Below are 20,325 nucleotides of genomic sequence, written 5' to 3' on the forward strand. Positions count from 1 at the left end.
ATATATATATATATATATCTTATTGATACTGTTATTGATATTGTTTTGAGATTCATATGTTGCAGAAATGTATAGCCTTGGTAAATTCCTTCATCAGGCGTGCTAAACTGGCCTGCTTGAACTCCTGGTGTCCTGAACTTCAGCCTGATCCAGTCAAGAAACAGACATCAGAATACCAATTCTGTTTTTCCATCCCCCTCCCCTTATAGCTCTATGCCTCCATTCAGCTTGAAGAAGTTTTTAAGAGTCTTTTACCCAGTTCCCTGGGCTTTGGGGCTGGAAAGGGTTGTTGATAGGCTGTGTTTCTAGAAAATGTAAAATGGTCATATTTAGAATAGGAAAAGTGGCCAGATTTAATTGTATAGCTATAATCTCATTTAATAGAAAGCCTTATGATTTGTTACTGAGTTAAAGTCACATGTTCCTATTTGGTACAGAATTGATTTTGATACAAAATCAAAGTTATCTTTGGTAAAGGGACCTTCTGCTAATATTTACCCTGTACTGAAAATTATTTGATTTGTGCATACTAGAATTTGGTCAGGTATTTGAATATTTCTTCAGATACACAGCTTATTTCCAGAAAGTTTGCTTTAATATTTATATTATTAATTTTGAGTTTTGTATCCTATATATGTAGTAGTGACTGGTGAAAGTTGAGGCTTGTGTTATAAATCATTTATATATTAAACTGGTATGCAAGAAATGAGTAAGAGCTTTTAAATTGAGAATTTGTTGTTAAGATTGGGTGTACAATAGTGTTCTTATTGACTGAGAGGTGTAGCTAATACAGTTCTGTTGTGCATACATCAAGACCAAAAGATCAAGTCCTCTATATTCACTTAAGAGATTTCTAGATTCAGTAAGAGTTGTCTGTAGGCTTATAAGTAATTCTTTTATTTTCCTAGTGGACAGGGCTTAGACCCAGTCCTTCTTTTACTACTATTATAGACAGATCTGAGATGTGCTGTTATAGACAGATCTGAGATGTTTAGACCTGTGAGTTTAGGGTCAAATTAGCAAATTCATGGCTCTGAGTTTATTGTTAGGGTGATTTCACGATTTTAATTAAAAATAGCTGAGAGTAATTCACAGACAATAGTCCAGATTACTTTACATAGATAGTTGTTTTTCAAAAACATCAGAAACCCACAGAATGTGGCATTTGGTATTATTTATTCATTTTTCTAGAGACATGTCTGTTCCAGACAGTACCCCTTTCTCAGACTCAAAGAGGAAATTAAGCATCATTGGTGAGGCAGCCACTAGGTGAAAGTTGCTTCTTCATCTGCAGACGATACTGTCCAAAAAGGACACACGGGCCTAGGACAGCTTATATCTGCCAAGACAGAGTAGGCAAGTCCTTAATATTCCTAGTTTTCAGACATTCATGGACCAGAAGGCTGATGATTGATGCTCCAACATTTTGAAGTAAGGACTATCCAGGGGTCCAGCAGTCTCTATCAATTGGCAATATTTTTGGAAGCTGTGTTAGGCTTCCCATACACTCTCTATTATTCAGTCGTTCCTGGATTTCTTATGAAGTTGAAAGACTACAAAAGTTAGAAGAGATGCACGACAGGTCGTTAAGAAAACTAGTGCAGGTATCTGAGAAAGTGTTTTATAACAGAGAAAGAAAAAGAAATGTTGCAGAAGGACTGTAAAAGGGCATAGTGAAGAGATAGAACATCTAAAAGAAAGTCTTTGAAGATGGAGTCTAGTGTGAGAGTCAGAAGGAATAAGAGGCTAGAGAGCTGAAGAGAAATAAGACAGGAATGAAGAGAAGCTAGGAAGCCTGGGAGCCTAGTAAGGTAGTGCCTGGCAATAGAAGAGAGTTAGGAGTTCTCCTGACAGTTATGTTGGGGCTGGGCTTAGAGACTGTAGGAGCAGCTACAGGAACATCTGCTATGGCATTGCAGAATAAGAATTATGGAGAGTTAAGAGCTGCCATTGATTTAAATATAGACAGAATAAAAAGGACTTTGACTGACCTCCAAGAATCCCTGACTTTCCTCTCAGAGGTGATCTTACAAAATAAGAGGGGATTAAACTTACTGCTTCTAAAAGATGGAGGGCTATGCATTGCTCTCAAAGAAGAATGTTTCTTTTATGTAAACCATTAAGGAGTCATTAAAGACTCCATGAATAAACTCAGAGAGAGACTAGATCAAAGAAAGAGGGACAGAGAAGCACAACAAAACTGGTTTGAAAGTTGGTTTAGCAAATCCCTGTGGATGACTACTTTGGTGTGTCTTCCCTTGTTAGACCCCTTTTAATATTACCCTTGCTTTTAACTATAGGTCCATGTTTGCTAAACAAATTAGTTGCTTTTATCAGGGAAAGAATAAGTTCTGTTCAGATTTTAATGTTATGCCAACAATATTATACTTTGCAAGGCCAGGAAAATCTAGAATATGATGATACTGATATTTAGTTCTATGATTAGAACTATACACTAAAAGAAGTGGGGAATGAAGGGTAGAAGAAAAGATCATTTAGTAGAAATATATAGTGTATAAGCTTTTACATAAAAGGCATGGAAAATTTTCTCTGAAACGAGCCAAGAATGTAGGCTGGATAGTTCCAGGAACCCATTGACTTACAAGGGCAGGATGTAAGACATCTAGGTGGTTCCAGGGAGAAGTCAACCACAAAGTGAAAGACAATGATAATGATGAAACCACATTCTTGAGAATAATGATTATGCAGGATGTTTTTCTCATGACCCTGACTAAATCATGGGTTGGGTCCCTCTGAAATTTCCCACTGTTTTTATGTTTCCTTGGTTACCCCTTCACTCCCCCTGGTTTGTGGTTTTCTCCTTTAAATACCCTATATTTCTTGTGCTCTGCATCAATCTCCTCTGCCACCACATGGGTTACGAGAGCGATCCCAGTGTGCTGGCTTCCCCCAGAATAAACCTCATGCTGTTTGCTTCATGATCGGTCTCTTGTTAGTTTTTTGGTGGCCATGTTCTCTTGTGACTTTAGAGAGGGTCTCCTCTCGCTGGGGTCTTTCAGTTTCAACATTGCTAGAAGAAAGATCTTGAAGCCCACTCCTACAGTGACACACTTCTTCCAATAAAATCACACCTCCTCCAACAAGGCCATGCCTCCAATTATTGCCACTCACAGCACCAAGCATAGTCAAACCACCACAGGAGTCAAGTTCATGTTAGTGGGAAACTATTTACAGTTTACAAATTGGTGCTATAAGCATTAATTCATATTAAGCTGGCGATTACTTCAATACTTTATCCATAGAGAAAGATACAAAAATTTTCTTTCCTATTTTATTTTTCTATTTTGTTTAGTTTTAACAATATCTGCTGTATAGTCTGCATAGTGTTTGAATTTTCTTATTAAGGGTAATGTCTTAACTCTATTTGTTCACTTGTATAAAAGTCTCCTTACGTATCATGTTCAATCAAGTTACATGCTAATAATTTTACACTTAAGCACAGAATTATGGAAGTCTTTTCATAGCCCTTTTATTTTTCTCCAAATTAATTAATTAATTCATTTTACACCCTGATTGCTGCACCTGTCTCCAGTCCTCCAATCCATATCCCTTTCTTCTCTTAGATGATGGGTGTGTCCCTTGGGCATCCCCTGCCTGGGCACATCAAGTTTCTGCAGGGTTAGGTATATTCTCTCCTACTGAGAGCAGACAAGGCAGCTTAATTGGGAAAGGATTCCACAGATAGGCAACAGCTTTATGGAAAGCTCTTACTCCAGTTGTTAGGAGACCCATATGGAGACTGAGCTACACATGTACTACCTATGTGCTGGGGGCATTGGTCCAGCCCTTTAAGATCTTTGGTTGATGGCACAGTCCTGGAGAGCCCCAAGTGTCCATGTTAGTTGACTTTGTTGGTCTTCCTGTGGAGATCTGATCCCCTTTATAGCCTTCACTCATTCCCCCATAATAGTCACAGATCTTCATACAAACTTTGGATTTGGTATCTGTATCTGTTTTAGTCAGCTGCTGAGTGCAGCCTCTCAGAGTATAGTTATGCTAGTCTCTTGTCTCCAAGCATAAAGATATCATTAATATGTAAGGAATTGCTTCATATCCATGGGATGGGTCTCAAGTTGAGCTTGTTGACCATTCCCTTAGTCTCTGATCCATCTTTTTCTCTGCATTTCTTTGAGACAGGACAAATTTTAGATTAAAAGTTGTGTAGATGGGTTGGTATCTTTATATATCCCCTGGTGGTCCTGATTGGCTATAGGAAGTAGCCTCTTCAGGTTCAATATCCCCACTGCTATGCATCTCAGCTATCTTCACCTGAATCGACTCCTGTGAGTCTCCCCCATCCCAGGTCTCTGGCACTTCTTAGAGATTTCCCACCCTCTCACCGCCATCCCTAGCAGCTGCTGCTATCCATTCATTCTTCTGGCCCTCTTATGTCTCTCTCCTGTCTCTCCCCCCACCTGATCCCAATCCCTCCTTTCCTTTACCCATTCCCTCCAATGCCCTACCCATCTCATCTCCCACCCAACTACCCCTCACTCTGTCTCCTACGACTCTTTTATTCACCCTTCTAAGGGATATTTAAGCATCTTCTTTTGGGCTTTTCTTCTTGTTTAGCTTCATTGGCTCTTGAAATGTATCATGATCCTGTACTTTATAGCTAACACTTACTTATCATACCATGCATGTTCTTTAGGGTCTGAGTTACTTCACTCAGGATGATATTTTTCTAGTTCCATCTATTTGCCTGCAAAATTCAGGATGTCCTTTTTAAAAATAGCTGACTAGTATTCCATTGTGTAAATGAACTACATTTTCTGTATCCATTCATCAATTGAGAAAAATCTGGGTTATTTCGAGTTTCTGGCTATTATAAAGTTGTGGTGAGCATTTTGGAGCATGTGTCTTTCTGGAATGGTGGAACATCTTGTGGGTATATGCCTGGGAGTAGAATAAGTGGGTCTTGAAGTAGAACTATTCTGTTTTCTGAGAATCTACCACATTGATTTCCAGAATGATTGTGCAAGTTGCCATCCTAGCTGCAATGGAGGAGTGTTACCCTTTCTCTACATACTAGGCAACATGTGCTATCATTTGATCCTAGTAATTCTGAAGTGCCAGAGACCTGGGATGGGGGAGACTCACAGGAGTCGATTCAGGTGTAACATAGTATCTCAGGTTAATTTTGATTTGTATTTACCTAATAACTAAGGACATTGGACATTTCTTTAAGTGCTTTTTGGCCATTTGAAATTCCTATTTTAAGAATTCTCTGTTTTTCCCTATAGCCCATTTTTAAAATTGGGTTATTTGATTTGTTGGAGTCTAACTTCTAGAGTTCTTTTTATTTTAAGGATAAGCCCTTTGTCAGATATAGGGGTAGTGAAGATCTTTTCCCAATATGTAGGTTGTCCTATTGATAGTGTCATTTGCCTTAAAGAAGCCTTTCAGTTTCATGAGGTCTAATCAGAAAATTGTCTTCGGTACCAATGCATTCAGGACTATTTCCAAATTTTTCTTCTATTAGATTTAGTGTACTCAATTTTATTTTGAGGTGTTTTGTCCACCTAAACTTGAATTTTGTGCAGGGTGATAAATATGGATCTATTTACATGCTTATATACCTCCAGTTAGAATAGCACCATTTGTTGAAGATGCTTTCTTTTTCCACTGTGTGGTTTTTGCTTCTTTGTCAGTTGTTCATAGGTGTGTGTGTTTATTTCTGGGTACTTTATTCAACTCTGTCGACCAATCTGTCTGCTTCTATAACAATGCCATGTAGTTTTAAAAATCAGTATTACTCTGTAGTACAGTTTAGTATCAGGGATGGTGAATTTATAGTTCAGGATTGTTTTTAGCTATCCATGTTTTTGTTTTGTTTTGTTTTTCTATGTGTGAAGTTGAAAATTATTTTTTCATGGTCTGTAAAAAAATGTGTTGTAATTTTGATGGGAATTGCATTGAATATGTTGATTGTTTTTGGTAAGATCACTCTTTTCACTGTTAATCCTATCAATCCATGATCATGGGAAATCTTTTCATACTTTGATATCTTCTTTAATTTTTTTCTTTAGTGAGTTGATATTCTTGTCATACAGGTCCTTCACTTGCTTGATTAGAGTTACACCAAAATATGTTATATTATTTGCGACTATTTTGAAGGCTGTCTTTCCCTTAATTTCTGTCTCAGTCCATTTATCCTTTATATGAAGAAGGGATATAATTCCTTGAGTTAATTTTGCATCCAGCTACTTTGCTGAAGTTTATCACATGTAGGAGTTCTCTGGTAGAAGTTTAAGGATTGTTTATGTATACTATCATATCATCTGTGAAGAGTGATACTTTAGCTTCTTTCTCTCCAACTTTTATCTTCTAGATTTTCTTTTGTTGTCATATTGTTATAGCTAGAGCTTCAAGTACTGTACTGAATCCATAGTGCTGCAACCAATATCACTGCCCAAGCCCCATTAAGGGATTGTGAGGCAATGAATTTTTATTTCAAGTTAGTTGAGTTCAAATCAATACTTTGGGGACCATTTTGTTGAGGTAAATCTTGAACCCAAATATGCATTTTCTTTGACTATTGTGTCAGTGTTTTCTATGGTCTCTTCTACACCTGAGATTTTCTCTTCTGTGTCTTACTATTTTGTTGGTGATGTTTGAATCTATGATTCCTGATCTCTTTCCTAGATTTTGCATCTCCAGGGATGTCTCCCTTTGCAATTACTATTTTCATTTTTCAGATCCCAGTTGCTTGTGTTCAATTCCTTCACCTGTTTGGTTGTGTTTTCCAGTATTTCTTTAATGGATTTATTCTTTTCCTCTGTAAGGACTTCTACTTGTTTGCCTGATGATGTTAAGTAACCTTGGTTTCTGGTGCTTATATTCTTCTTCTTGCCTTTTGCCATCTGGTTATATCTGGTGTTAGTTGGACTTGATGTCTCTGACTGGAACTTGTCCTTCCTGTGTGCCTGTGATCTTAGGTGTGTCAGCACCCCTGGGTGTCAAGATTTCTCTGGGCAGGATTGGGATGATGAATACTTTGAGCTTAGATGTGTCAGCACTCACAGGTGACAAGATTTCTGTTGGTGTGATTGGAGTGCAGAGAGCTGTGGCACAAGATCAGATCCTGGGCACAGATTGGGAAGACCCACATTTTAATTGGTTATTTTATTTATTTACATTTCAAATGTTAACCTCTTACTAGTTTTCCCCCTACAAAACCTCTATTCTCTCCCTTCCCCTACCTCTATGAGGGTGCTTTCTCACCTGCCCACCCTATTCTGCCTCAGCTCCCTAGCATTCCCCTACCTTGGGTCATTGAGCCTCCACCTGATCAAGGGACTCATTTCCCAGTGATGCCTGATAAAGCAATCCTCTGCCATGTATTCAGGTGGAGCCATAGGTCCCCCCATGTGTACTCTTTGTTGGTTTAGTCCATGGAAGCTTTGGTGGTTTGGTTTTTGATAATGTTGTTCCAGAGGACACACAATTAATCTAGATCTTTTGAGCTGGGAAAACCCACCTATAATCTGGGTCACACCTACTGGAAGCCTACATAATGTCATAGAAGAAGAAAGCTTGTGTACTCTCCCTTTCCTTGCTAGCAAGTCCATTCCTTTACTGCCATTAGAACTTCATACTGAAGACCAGCTGAATCATCCAGACTCATGAGCTAAACAACTTGATCCTTTGAACTTCCATTCATAGGCAGCCATTGTTAGACTAGGTTGATCACAGCCTCTAAGTAATTTTAAAAATTCCCTTTCTATATATAAGTAGAGAGATTAATTCTCTGAGTTATACTACTCTAGAGAACCCTGACTAATACATTCCAGAAGGCAGCTAAATCTAGTCCAGGCAATTAATCTTTTGACTTGTTACATTCTAATATTTCCAGAGTACCCAGTTTAAATCTATCACTCAGTTAGAAATCCTACTATAAGGCTAAAGAGTTTGAATAGCCTTGCATAAAAGAAATAACTGCTAGACAGACATCTGTTCTTCTTGTTGTGCAGATCTATGAAGTCACAATTTCTTTCCAAGTGTTCTGATGAGGAGAGGACCAGGAAACACTAGGTCATGTTTATTTTCTTTTCAAGGTTCTATGTCTTTTATTTTGGGTGAAGGACTTGGAATACTAGAGTGAAGTGTTTCCATGCCTTCTTTCTATTGAAATTTTTACTCAAGATGGAAGATCTGACTTGTAAGCAAGCTACAACAGATTATGTGTCTAGGAACAGCCTATAGACATTACTTGTTTGGAAGACCTGTATATGTTATGGCAAACCTGAGAAACTGAGTTCCTGTTTCAGGGAAGAAGAACCAGCAAATGAGAAGGGGGTATCCCTCTTGTCATCATATGGCATATCCTAGTGAGATTACATTTACCCTAGGCTCATTTTCTTACTTTCTGTCTAAGAAAATGACTGATTCCATCTTTGTGCCACAGTCAAACTCTATGAAAATTAAGCAAGACACAATACAACTAGGCCTGAAAGAAGAAAATGCAATTGGTGAAGGGCTCTAGCATGCCCCAGCATGGCAAACACAGGCCTGAGCATGTCATGTATGAGCATGACAAACAGGATTTGCTTATTACCTCACTACCATGCAAAATTGTTGGATTACATTCTTAAAGGCAGCCAGCAAGGGCTCTTCCTCAATTTGACCACTAACTTATTCCTGAGACCCTTCACCAAGTTCCAACTATCAAAACACCAAAGTTTGGCAATCAAAATTGACTAACCAAATTAAAATACTCAATAAGAACTTAACCTATACATTCCAGTTCATTCTAAAATAAAGCTCCTATTTTCTCTCCTAAAATGAACTCTTTGCAAACTATTGCTGCAGTTTCTGTCTGATTCTGATTCAGCCACATTGCCTCGTTTTCTTGTTTTATAAAGGATCCCTTTGCAATTGGTTTGTGCTTGGAAATTGGTGTTTGGGTTTGGTCTGTGCATAATTCAGGGTCAAGAGAAGAGCATCCCACAGTACATGGTCCCTTCAGTTAAGATCTGAAGGTGGTTTTAAACCAAATCCAAGTAGTTGAATATCCAATTTATAATCTTTTAAAAAGAAAGGAAATGCCGTAAGCATGGTGACTCAGATACATGGAGAAAGATAAAAGCCTCTGGCATATTTTAGTCAGCAATAGACCCAGAAGACACTCTCTCCATATGAGGGCTGTCTTCTAAACTGCTGCCATACTGAGAAAGCTAAAGAAATCAATTTAGGCTCTATTGAAATATTTTCTTATCTGAGTTCAACTCCAAACATTTTCCTTGTGTGCTATAACTTTTTAAATCTGACTGCCTTACTTCCTTGACCAGATTGTCAGAAGAGGAAACACATGACTTTATTTAAGTAACTGATATGCTTCTGCCCTTTTGTGACATTTATTGGAAAGAACTATCAAAAATGTAGAATTGATTTAATCTATTGATACTTTTTATTCCTACACGAATGAACAAGGAAAATTTCAGATAGGATGCACAGTTACCTTGACTCTTTTATTTTTAAATTTAATCTTCCTTTCTTCCTTTATTTCTTTTTTCATTTTTTACACTCCAGATTTTATTCCCTTGCCAGTCCACCTTTTGACTGTTCCACCTCCCATACCTTCCCTGTCCCCTGTTTCCACAAGGATGTCCTCACTACCCATTATCCACCTAACAAGTCCTCTAAACACCCTGTTGCCTCCAGTCTCTAGAAGGTTAGGTTCATCTTCTTTGACTGGACCCAGACCCAGGAATCCTCAGCTATATATGCACTGGGTACCTCATATCTGGTGTATGATATTGTATGATGTCTGGTTGGTAGTCCAGTGTTTGAGAGATCTCAGTGGTCCAAGTTAATTGAGACTGCTGACCCTCCTCCAGGGTTGCCCTCTTTGTCAGCTTCTTCTGGCTTTCCCTTAATTCAACCACAGATATCAGCAGCTTTGGTCCATTGGATTTACACCAAACCTTCACTCTTAATACAATTGATAGTATTCATTTCCCTTGGATTAAATCTACTTGATGCCTTCAATAGAGAATGACATTCAGCAAAATGGAAAATAGCTGACATTTGTACAGATGGTTGCATTGCATTTGGGGTGTGTGACTAGAATATGCCCTGACTTCCTCTGGACAACCTGTTCAAAACAGTCATCAAATCACAGACATACAAAAAACTATGTGTTTAACCAAATAATTAAACATCATAAAAGTACAACTGATTCTAAAACAGCAAAGAAGCAAAGGGCAGTTAATCATTTGACAGATTATGCAGTAGCAAGGCTATGCTAGATAGAACTACATGTCCTGAGAGAGTCTGTCCTGTTCATCATGCCTACTCTATCTCTGACTTTCTCCTTCAGATTACCTTGCCTCAACAAAAAGGTTGTAATTGCTTTGGTTGTAATTGGAAGCCCATAATGGCTTATAGGCCAATTTTTCTTTTCTAGAATCCATATGCTATTCAACTCATTGGGCATGAAAAAAGTATTATTTATTAGGAGTAAACTGTGTATTTCAAAGCCCTCTCCATCAATAGTTCACAAGGGATATTTGAGATCTGCCATTTATTCAAAACAAAGTGATAATACTTTTGTTTTATCTACCTTCATCTAACACAATGACATTCCCTTTTATAAAAAAAGTGTCATTTCAAATTTCCCAATTAGACTTCATCCAAATGCTTCCAACACAAAGGTATAAATATGTCTCAATTATAATTTGTATATTATTTCCAGTTAACTGGGAAAACTTTACCTTGACAGCATGGCATTGCCTTACTGGTAGGGGAAACTGTGAAATAATTGTTTTTACTGAAGACATCTCTGTTGATTTGCATAGTGGTAATGGGCCATGTTTTAGTGGGCAAACAATTAAATCTGTAAAATTTGAGTTATCAAACAGCATTGTCAATGTGTTACCATCCTCAATGTTAAAGTTTATAGGGTGAATTTCCATCATAACCCTCAGTTGTTTAATACCCTTCAAGGAGATCCTATCTTTTCCAAAATAACTTCACAGTTATGGAGACTAACTGCTAGGTAATTGGCAGTAGTAGTAAAAAGACTTAGGTCTTTGGATTCCTGTCTTGGGGATGTTGGGATTTAAATGCTACAGATAATATCATGTAGATTACAAGGAATTAGGCTGATTAAGGACTACATGTTTTGAGAAAAAATACATGCCTTCTAGTCTGTAAAGATGGCTCAGTAGTTAAGGGCATTTGTTGTTCCCTGAGTTTGATTACCAGAATCTGCATGACAGTTAATAACTGTAACACTAGGTTCAAAGGACCAAGTGCTCATTTCTGTGCCCCCATAGGTATCTTATATGACAATGACATGGAAAAAGATACATGCAAACAACCTGCATATGCATATACATAAGCATAAAATATAGATGAAGAGATACTAAAAACCCCTCACATACTTTTTTAGCTACTGAAGTAAGAAAGTGGCCAGAAAAAGAATACAAAAAACTATTATATATTTATTTATTTATTTATTTATTATTTTATTTTGAGGGGATTAAAATATAATCTTATTGTGTCCCTCTTCCCTTTCTCTCATGTACCCAACTTGTTTTCATTTCTATAAGCTGTCATATCTAGATGTTATAACAGCACCTAGACAGAAGCTGTTTCTACAGGTATCCTGCTTTCTCTATATATTATTTTACAGATACAAGGCAGATTTACTCAAGAAACAGAAACGATGAAGACACACAATCAAATGACAGCAAAAGTCAGGCATTCTGGGCCTTAACCCCCCCCACACACATACACACACACAAAGACTCAAAGGCAATTGAAGAATTGAGGTGGATAATATTCTAAGAGCCAGACATAGAGGACTATGGTGAAACAGTATCTTCTAGACATGACAAGAACTTGCAGTATGAAAGTCTGTTGGTAAAAGATATCCACATGATCAAGACAGACATTATTCTAACATAGATGAAGAAGGAACATGAATACTTCCACTCCTAGCTGAGGTACTGAGGGAAATTCAGTTTTCTTTTGGAGTGTGGACTTGGGAGGTTGCCAGTGTTTCAGTGGCTAGTCCAATGATAATGCTTGTATGAACAGAACAAATTGAACTCAGTGAGTTATTTTTTTAACTGAGAACCTGGAAGAGAAATGTTTAGGATGATCCCAAGGTGAGTTAGAGGGAGGCAAATATGATCAAAATAACATTGTATTTGTCATGAAGTTCACAAATATAATAAAAATGAGATATTTTTAAAAGGATGTGGTTCATCAACATTTCAAGAATGTCTAGTGGGAGGAGATGAGATAACTGGAGGAGATAATTGGGCAGAGCAAAATGTGTGAATTACACAGCCTCAACTTATAAATAGAGGAAGAGAGTTTTAAAATCTAAACTCAAGACATCAAGCACTATAACTGTTCTTAATTATTATCATCATTATTATTAATATAATTTATCAGTAGTGCAGTTGCTACTGTTGTTGTTTTGTCTAATTATTCTATGCCAGTCTATACAATGTCTGGGTTAAATAAATGCAATCTTCTCTGCCTGTTTTTTAGATGGCAGCCTCTGCTCTAACACAACCCCTGAGTGGATGGAAATTAGTGCTCCTTTTCTTCTGAGGCAACTCAAAAGGACAAATGACATCAGAACAATGGAGTGCCAAAAATGAAGTCCTACTACAAAATCCTTTATTAGTCTGCTTTCTGCTATTATAACAATATATTTAAAGCTAGATACTTTGTAAGGTAAGTAGTTTCTATTGGTCATAGTAGTGTTTGTGGGGCCCAAATAGCATGGCAGAGTCCCTGGCTGCATGGGTAACATCACTGACAAATGAAAAGGGAATCTCACGTGTGGAGAAAAAACAGAATGAATGTATAAGATAATTCCAGTTTGTAGAAAACTAACTTACTCGCAAGATTCACATTAGTCTCACTGAAAAGTGAAGAAGCCCTCAAGCTATTAGGAAGACTTCAATATCTTCCACTAGATATCACCTCCACAGTGCCATGCTGTGGACCATGTCTCCAGCACACAAATCTTTAGGGGAAGGATCCAAACCATATCTGAACCAAATAACACATTATAAAGCCATTGTGGTTATTTTGAGTGACAGAATGTGGGACAGAAAATAAAATAGTAAATAGACAACAGGCAGGTCAAAAACTAAATTAACAACTAAAGAAAATGATCATATGTTTCTGTTAGTCTTACAACAGTAATATTTTGACTGTTACATTAACTTTAAAACCACGGAGACCTTGGTCCTTCTTGGTGGCAGCCAAGCCAAGAATAGCAGAAGTAAGGGTAGCCAGAAGATAGGCTTTGAAGCTTCATTCTAGACATTTCTATGGGACGGAGAAAGAGATACATGTTACAAGAAAACAACTGTCTAGAGCTGGGAGCACAGCATGATCATGGGAAATTCAGCTAGCATTCAGACCTTGATTTTAACTACAGCTTTGAGAAAATTAATTTTATGTTTAAGTACTGCACCAGAACATGATACTTTCTCAGATAGTTTCTTAGCCTGGGAGGAAGGAATGTATCATCTCACTACCTTGGACATTCACTGTTTGGATGCATGCTTTAGACTTTAGAGGGACAGAAATGTTTTCTTTTCTTTTGTTTGGTTGTATCAACAGAATGTTCTTATAGCTTCTTTCACAATCTTGACCAGCCACTGATTTCTGAGGAGACTTCTAGTGCTGCTTGTTTGAGTGCACCTTTTCCCTCTATCACATAGTTAAGCTAATTTATTCTCATCTACTGCCCAATTGGGTTTTATCATCAAAGTGTCCGGAATCCCAGGTTATACCTGAACAATGTCTTGAGGATCTAGGAAGAAATCTTATCCAAGATGAATAAGTTCTCTAGGGGTTAAGAGAAATAAAGAAAGTCAACAAAATCCAAAACTAATGGAAAAATAGATTATGGTTGCTGATCAGGAATGCAATCATTAATCATATGACTGTATAAGTTTTCCACAGACCCAGACATTTAATGAAATATCAAATGTTAACAGGCTGAAGAATGGATAAAGAAAATATGGTATACCTACACAATGGAATATTATTCAATTTTAAAGACCAAAACATCACAAATTTTGCAGGCAAAGGGATGGAACTTGAAAATATCATCCTGAGTGAGGAAACACAGAGCCATAAAACATACATGGTCTGAACTCTCTTCTAGGTGATCATTAGCCATAAAGTGTAGGATAACCATGCTGTAACCCATAAATCAAAGAAACCTGGTAATAAGAAAGTCCAAAGGGAGGATGAGTGAATATCACTCAGAAGGGAAAACTAAGTCACAGGACATAGATGGAAAGTGCCAACTTAATAGGAGATAGGTGTAGAACAAGGATGGTGATCAGGTGTGAGGAGAAGAAGACTGAGAGATGCCTGGGAGTGAGAATAGAAATCAGTGGGGGTCACCTCTGGTAACTAGCTCGAGGCCTGGATTGGGAGAAGATACTGGGAGACTACAGAGGTGACCTTACTTTAGATTCCTACTAGACAGTGATATATAGACTGAAATCCTCACCTGTAGCCAGGCAGGAATTCCAGAGGAGGGAGGGGGATATCAATCTATCTAAAAATTTTCAACCCAAAATTTATCTTGCCTATGAGAAATGCAGGGATAAAGATGGAACAGAGACTGTGGAAACATTCAACCAATGACTGTCCCAACTTTAGACCCATCCCATATGAGAGAGACAACTCTTGACACTATTAATAATATTCCTCTTTCCTTGCAGAAAGGAACCTAACATAATTGTATTCCAAGAGGCTTCATTCAGTATTGGATGGAGGCAAATGTAAAGGCCTATGTAAAACACCAGATGGAGCTCTGGGAGTCTTCTGGGAGATTGAGTGATAGAAATGAGCAATTTGAGGAGAAAGAAGATGCACAGAGTCAACTAACCTGAGCCTGTGCTACCAATCAGGGAGCATGCAGAACATGGACTTAGACACTCTACACATTTGTACCAACTGTGTAGTTTGGTATTCATATGGTTCTCCTAACAAATGGAACAAGGGTTGTCTTGATCTCTGTTCCCTGCCATTGGATGCCTTTACTCCCTACTTGCACTGTCTGTGTTGTCTTCAATGGGAGAGAATTCGCCTAGACCTGCTGGAACTAGATGCCCCAGTGTGGGTTGTTATCCAGGGATGGTTCTTCTCTGAGGAGAAGGGGTGGTTGCAGCAGGAAGAGGGATTTTTAAGGGTGAGACTAGGAAGAGAGAATAGAAGCTGTGTAGAGAATATAAAGTGAAATTTAAAAACCAGCCTATTTTAAAGCCAAGTTTATTTTTAAATTTCAAATAAACTGCAAAAAATTGATAGCTTCTGTGTTCCTTTTTTATGACTTTCCCAACAGAGTCATCTTCAATCACCATGATGTATTTTCTAGCCAGTGGACAGATATACAATAGTGTTAAATGTAAACTTGAGTTTTGTCAGCTTTGATATATACTTATTTTAGCATGTATCACTATGGAATTAATCATGTGTATAATTTGTGTACAATATTCCAAGAGCAAGGCACATGCTACCAATCAATGCCAAGAAACTCCATGGTGTTACAGGCCAACTTTCCACCCAACTGCAGAACATTGGTAAGTTTGCCAGTCATACAGTTTTGTCATACTGAGAACATTTCACATGTAGAATCATACAATATACAATCATTGTGGATTGAACTTTTAATTCTTTATAATACTCTTGTTGAATTTATCAATTGTTAATTCTGTTGTTTCTGAATAATCTTCAATTATAACAACATTCACTTACCAATTGACCATTTGAGAAAAATCAATGATTTTTCTAGTTTAGAGCTCTAACAGATAAAGTTTCCATGAACATTTTTTTGGCCAAATTTTACATAAATAGATTTATATTTCCTTCTTCCAGTGGAGTTAGAGAATTAAAGAAGTTGAACAAAAAAAAGCATTTGATTCTCTTTATATAAAATACTATACATATACTATGCCACTGAAACATCTCCCGTGACAAACAGAATTATGGGTACATAGCGGATAGTTATTAATCTGGAATGTAGGTCCACAGAGTTTGGTCTGAGGCCAAAGGACTTCCTAGTGCTGGGTTTGTCCCAAACTCTGGGGCTACTCTTAAACTGGGCTCCACTGACCTGAGTATATTGAAAGTGTTTTCCTGATTCTGAGATGGAATGTTCAGGCTTGGGCTTTAAGTCTGAGTTCTGTCTGAGAACATGGGTTTTGGAGGTTGACTTTGACCGTGCATCATGATTGCTGACTTAGTGCAATATTTTGTTGAATCACGTGCTCAGTACACCCTTTTATGGCTAGAAAAAGATGTTGAATCTTCCTTCCTTCCTTCCTTCCTTTCTTCCTTCCTTTCTTCCTTCCTCCCTTACTTTCTTCTCTTTCTTCATCCCTCTCTTTTCTTTCTGTTTCTCTGTCTCTTTCTCTCTCTGTCTCTCTCCCTCTTGTCCTACCTCTAAGTGGGAAAATGTGAAACTTTTTCTTTCTGCTCCTTTTGATGTATCATTTCTTATCTCTCCTACTTACTAGAAAGCACATTCATGGAATTTTATGTGGGAGATAAGGCGGAGAGAAGTATGTTCTATCACCCAGTAGATATTCTTGACATTTATACTTTCAAAAACATATTGTACAAATTCTTAAAGCAAAAATAAAAACTTTAGAAAATGCTTTAATATATTTTGATCATATTTTTTATCCAAGCCATATTTCTCAAGAAACTTGACTAATCTCTTTACCTACACAATCTCATTTTATTTCTCTCTTGTAGAGACAAACAAGAGGGTTCAATTTCTATTGGCCAACTATTTCTGAAGATGGGATCTATGCCCTAGAGTATAATTAATATATGTACTATCACTTCATTAAAGAAGTCTGAGTTTTTATATCCCTGCAACACTCAATTGCAAATAGCTTCTTGGATAGTAGTACTTAGAGTTCACTTTCTCTCTTCCATGATATCTATTTGTCTAGCTTGAGCTTTTGTGTGACTGTGCATGTGTGCTTTCACTATATCTGTGAGTTCTTAAGTGCTTCAGTTTTGTTGTGTCCTTGGATTTATCTATCACCTTCTGGCTTTTACATTCTTTCCACCTCCTCTTCTGCATAGACCTCTGCATGATCCTCAAGAGTGAGTAGTGTGATACAGACATCCTATTAATGTCAGAGCATTTCAAAGACTCTTACATCTGTGTGCTGTTCATTTGTGTGTGTGTGTGGTTGTGTGTGTGTGTGAAACAGAATTAGAGATACTTTATTAACAGAGGAAAGATCCAAAAATATAGTGAGCTAGTGAGCTGAGGAAAGAATATGTGTTCTTGTGGCCTATACCACAAACTTCATGACCCTTTACAGGGTATTCATCTATTTCTGTTGTTGCTTCTATGCCTGTGATATTCATACTATTCATTGCACCAGTCAGGCTAGTACAAATTCGAACCATCCTCAGAGGGGTGGGGGTAAGGATGATTATAGGAAAGATAAAAAAGTCTCAGAGACAAAAGATAGAAATTGGAAGGCCTGCAGGTCTTCCATATGCCAGCCCTGAATATATTTATCATGGCCTTTACATAATTTACAGTATCATGGAAGAAAAGTCACAACCTAGCAGAGACAATGACAGACATAGACTGGTATCTGTTCCCATCCAGAGGACTCCCTGTTCCTTCGACCAAGATTAATAAAGCATTCAGCCCCTCACTTTGATCTTCAAGTGTAGCTCCTCTTATCATTCCATGCATCAGCGGGCCAGAAAATCTGCTAGCAGATCCTGGCATGCCTTTACTCTGCCTGACAGGCAGGTTCTCACAGAAGCAGGCAAAATGGCTCCTGACAATTCATATAATTATTCTATTAAGACTAATTGTGCTCCATACCAAAATCCCACCAGGAGATAGCTGGCCTACCAAGAGTGCTGACACACCTGTGAGCACAAGTAAGACCATTACTTCTGCTCCAAAGGACCTGCTCGAAGCCATTAGGACACAGAAATCAACGGAAAGCCAGGGACAAGATCCTTCCAGTTTCAAATTGTGCTGATTCAACTGGTAGCCAGCATGTAGAAGAATGCAAATTGATCCATTCTTATCTCCATAAAAAAAGCTCCAGTCCAAGTGGATCAATGACCTTCACATAAAACTAGATACACTGAAACTAATAGAAGAGAAATGAAAGAGCCTCAAACACATGGGCACAGGGGAAAATTTCCTGAACAGAACACCAATGGTTTATGCTCTAAGATCAAGACTCAACAAATGAGATCTCATAAAATTGCCTGGCTTCTGTAAGGCAAAGAACATGGTCAATAGGATAAAATAGCAACCAACAATTTGGGAAAAGTTCTTCACCAATCCTACAACTGATAAAGAGCTAACATCCAGTATATACAAAGAACAGAAGAAGTTACACACAGAGAACCAAATAACCATATTAAAAAATGTTCAGGCAGCATGTGTATAGTAGAGGATTGCAAATTCAATCATCAATAGGAGGAGAGGAGCTCGGCCCTGTGAAAGTTCTGTGCCCCAGTGTAGGGGAATGCCAGGGCCAGAAAGTGGGAGAGGGCGGGGTGGCAGCCATGGGGAAGTGGGAGGCAACAGGGGTTTGTTTTGGTTGTTTTTGTTTGTTTCTTTGTTTTTTGGAGGGGAAACTGGGAATGGAGAAATTTACATGTAAATAAAAAAAAAACCTGCTAAATGAATGGCATACTTGCAAAGTTCAAGAGCACAGAGTGAAAACTACCATTTCCAACAGTGAGGAAGTGAAAGTAATGGAAGGGCCCAAAGAAGACTGAAACTCAGCCTATCTAAAAATTAAATCCTCTGTCTGTGTGTCTTGATTCAAGGCATTTGTTTGTTAAACTTGAAGCTTCAAGGATGTGAGCAACAATTCCACTATCCATTTGCTGGCTGTAGCTCATGTGGCCACTCTCCTGGAGTGGCTCTAATGACTTTCTGAAGACTCATGGTAAACTTTCCATGTCTGGCATCACTAGTTTCAATCCCAGCTTTGCCTTCACCTTCATAGCTTCATGCACCGACTTACTAGGGATGCTTTCAGGGAGTACAGTACTGCTACAAACCCTCTGCCATTACATATGAATGTTAGTGGACGCTTCCATCATCCCATGGGTCTTGCATTCTGTGTCTTACAAATTCATGAGATGCCCTAAAAGACATTTTTAATATCATCCCCATGCAATGGATTCTCTTCAGTGACATTCATCTCAATAACAAGAACACCCTCTGTGGCTACTGCAACTTTAAATGATTAAGTGCTTTCCTGCACAAGCTTTAAGTTGCTCAACTATTTCTACTCTAATTATTACTTGCCATTTTACTGTAAATGTGGCTAAAAGCAACCAGCAATAATCAAGCCCCTGTGGCCTTGCATTTTCTCCATCAGATTAATTAATCTGTCACCTTTAAACTCAAAAAAAAATGGGGAATAGAGCTAAACAGAGAATTCTCAACTAAGGATACTCTAATGGCTGAGAATTGCCTAAAGAAATGTTCAGCATCCTTCTTCATCAGGGAAATATAGATCAAAACGACCCTGACATTTTACCTCATACCAGTCAGAATGGCTAAGATTAAAAACTCAGGAACAAGAATTGCTGGTGAGGATGTGGAGAAAGAGAACATTCCTCCATTGCTGGTGGGTTTGTAAGCTGGCACAACCACTCTGGAAATCAGTCTGGTGGTTGCTCAGAAGACTGGACATAGTACTACCTGAGAACCCCCAGCTATACCACTTCAGAGCATATACACAGAAGATGCTCTAACATGTAATAAAAACACATGCTCATCTATGTTCATAGCAGCCATATTTTAATAACCAATAAGTGGAAACAACTCACATGTCCCTCAACATAAGAATGGTTACAGAAAATGTGGGACTTTTACACAATGGAATACTATTCAGCTATTAAAACAATGACATCATGAAATTCCCAGGCAAATGGATGGATCTTGAAAATATCATCCTGAGTGAGGAACTCAGTCACAAAAGATACATGTGGTTTGTACTCACTGATAATTGGATATTAGTCAAAGAGTGTTGTATACCCACGATACAGCTCTCAGACCACATAAAGTTTAAGAGGAATGAAGACCAAAGAATGGATGTTTCAGTCCTACTTAGAAGTGGGAACAAAATAATCAAGGGAAGTAGAAATTTGGAGGGACTTGGGAAGAAGGAAAAAGGGTGAGGAGACAAAGAGGGGGAAATCTGGTATGGGAGGAGTTGGAGGAGTAATTCAAAGGGTCAGGAAATTAAACAGGAATGTAGCAATGGAGGATGGAGAATTGAGGGTAGCAACCAG

This window comes from Mastomys coucha, unplaced genomic scaffold (assembly GCF_008632895.1).
Source record: "Mastomys coucha isolate ucsf_1 unplaced genomic scaffold, UCSF_Mcou_1 pScaffold5, whole genome shotgun sequence".
NCBI classification, from domain to species: Eukaryota; Metazoa; Chordata; class Mammalia; order Rodentia; family Muridae; genus Mastomys; species Mastomys coucha.